At 38.9% G+C, this 2,488-nt stretch overlaps 1 non-coding gene across 1 annotated transcript; it reads right to left on the bottom strand.

Moving 5' to 3' along the window:
• Nucleotides 1-1,045: 1,045 nt before the first annotated feature.
• On the bottom strand, nt 1,046-1,207 carry LOC128251514 (U1 spliceosomal RNA). Its single transcript, XR_008267161.1, has one exon. It is a non-coding gene; the product is annotated as a U1 spliceosomal RNA (small nuclear RNA).
• Nucleotides 1,208-2,488: the final 1,281 nt, after the last annotated feature.

Genomic DNA, 2,488 nt, shown 5'->3' with positions numbered 1-2,488 from the left:
CTCTCTCTCTCTCTCTCTATTTGTCCCCCCTAGCATTGCTTGACAACCGATGCTGGTGTGTTTAGATCCCCGTAACTTAGCGGTTCGGCAAAGGAGACCGATAGAATAAGTACTAGGCTTACAAAGAATAAGTCCTGGGGTCGATTTGATTCGACTAAAGGCGGTGCTCCAGCATGGCCACAGTCAAATGACTGAACCAAGTAAAAGAATACAAGAATATATATACATATATCTTTCCCGCTCTCATATTCTCTCTCTGTCTCTCACATACTCTCTCTCTCTATCTCTGTATATATATATATATATATATATATATATATATATATACACACATATACAGATGTGTGTATGTGAATATGCATATCGTGTCATGCCTGTATGTATTTGAATGGCTCTCTGTCTATTCATTTATGTGTGTATATAACGGCTTTGTTGCTATGTCTCTCTTCATGAGACCCTCTCACTCTCTCAACTCTTTATTCTCTCTCTGACTTTCTCTCCTCTCTCTCTCTCTCTCTCTCTCTCTCTGTCTCAATACCACTATGTCTTTCTCTATCACTTTTTCACTCTATCTTCTCCTTCCTCCCCCTTCTCCCTTTCTCTCCCTCTCTCTTTCTCTCTTTCTTCTCTGTCTCTGTCGCTTTTCCTGTTTAATTATTCACCAACTCCAGCGCAGTAATGGCCCAGTTCGGTGCGTAGTGGAAAAGTCTTGTCTTTCATCTCTGGCTAACAAAACAACAGCTCCACCACCCTCACCACCAGCACTTACCCATCACCACCACCGCTACCAGCAACACCAACAACAACAACACCACCAGCAGCAATAAATAAACAAATAATAATAACCGGTACTCAACTGATACTTATTTTATCGATCCCCGCAAGGACGAAAGGCAAAGTCGACCTCAGAACGTAGCGACGGGCGAAATGCCGCTCAGCATTTTTACCCGGTGCTGTAACGATTCTGCGACTCACCACCTTAAAAGAAAAAAATAATAATAATAATAATAATAATAATAATAATAATCTGTTCTTTGTTTGATTTCCGGGGTGAGCGCGAACGCAGACCCCACACTTAGAAATAGCGCACCCGAGTCGCCCACATTTGGGGCGATCGCAAAGGTTAACCCAACCGGAATGCAATGGAAGGGTCTCACTCTGGGAGAACCACCTTGAGGATCATGGTTTAATTAATAATAATAATAATAAGAAGAAGAAGAAGAAAGCACAAGGCCTGAAATTTGCTTGGAGGGGACTAGTCGATTACATCGACCCCCAGTGTTTCACTGGTACTTGATTTATTGTGACTGGAATAGAATGTCCTGTTGCGCTTCTACGGAATGTTTTCTGCTTAGCGACGGGAAAGATTATTAGAAGCGTTCTAAGTACTTGGAAGACTATTGAAAGCTTGTGGACACCTGCGGTTACAGGTAGTAACCCGCTTCCAAACATAGTTCCTGCCAGAAATCACCCGGAAGGTAAGTCAAATCACCAAGTTGTCACATTGATTGGCATGCACTGCTCCCTCACTCGATAATAATCATTACATGGAAAAATGCGTGCATGAAAAGTAATATTCTTAAGATTATAAACTCGGAAAAGTACAAGACAAGTTATTACACCTGTAAAAGTATAGGACAAACTATTACTTCAAGTAAAGTAAAGAATAAGAAACTTTTTACTTAAAATATTTTGGCAAAGAATGCCAGTTCTTCTAATTTATCACTCTTTACAATTCTCATCTTTTAAATTTATTGTACAAAACTGTTCAGTTAATTTGTAAGTTTGTCTAATTAGTCACTTTTTTTCTGTATTTAAGGTAGTAAAGTAGCCAAATTCTACTTAAATAAGTATAGTTTTTATATTCAACTTAAACCCTACTTAAATAAGTATAGTGTTATTTTTTTTCTCCTCTAGTTTCAACTCAGAGCTGCGGCCATGCTGATGCACCACCGTTGAAACTATTTGTAAACTATAATAAAATAAGTTTTTATATTCAAATTTTAATTTTAGCTGCAATATTTTATGTAAAAAGTTTCTTATTTTGTTGTTCAATGCGACCAACGATTCTGAATTTCTCATGCATTTTTCTATCATTTAAGCCTAAGAAAAGTATACTTTTATTTTAGAAATAAAAAATTTATGTTAATTGAAGGTGAATAGGTGCTTTACTGCCCACTTGAGGTCTAACATACTTTGATGTAACTTTTTTCTACTGAACCAAATTTCGAACTATTTATGCCAAAGTGTAGCCCATACATGTTCAGATTGGACGAAGGAAATGGAAATGGATCGGACACACACTGCGGAAAGAACCCTCAAATATGACACGACAAGCACTTGACTGGAACCCGCAGGGGAAAAGGAAGCGAGGACGTCCGAAGCAGACATAGAAGCGGAGTATTTCGGACGAGCTCAGGACCACCGGCCTGACATGGGAAACAGCCAAGAAACACGCCAATGACCGCAAAAAGTGGAAAATAACTGT

This window comes from Octopus bimaculoides, unplaced genomic scaffold, assembly GCF_001194135.2.
Source record: "Octopus bimaculoides isolate UCB-OBI-ISO-001 unplaced genomic scaffold, ASM119413v2 Scaffold_325251, whole genome shotgun sequence".
Lineage (NCBI taxonomy): Eukaryota > Metazoa > Mollusca > Cephalopoda > Octopoda > Octopodidae > Octopus > Octopus bimaculoides.
The sequence above is the reverse complement of the archived record's forward strand: the minus strand, read 5'-3'. Positions and strand labels throughout refer to the sequence as shown.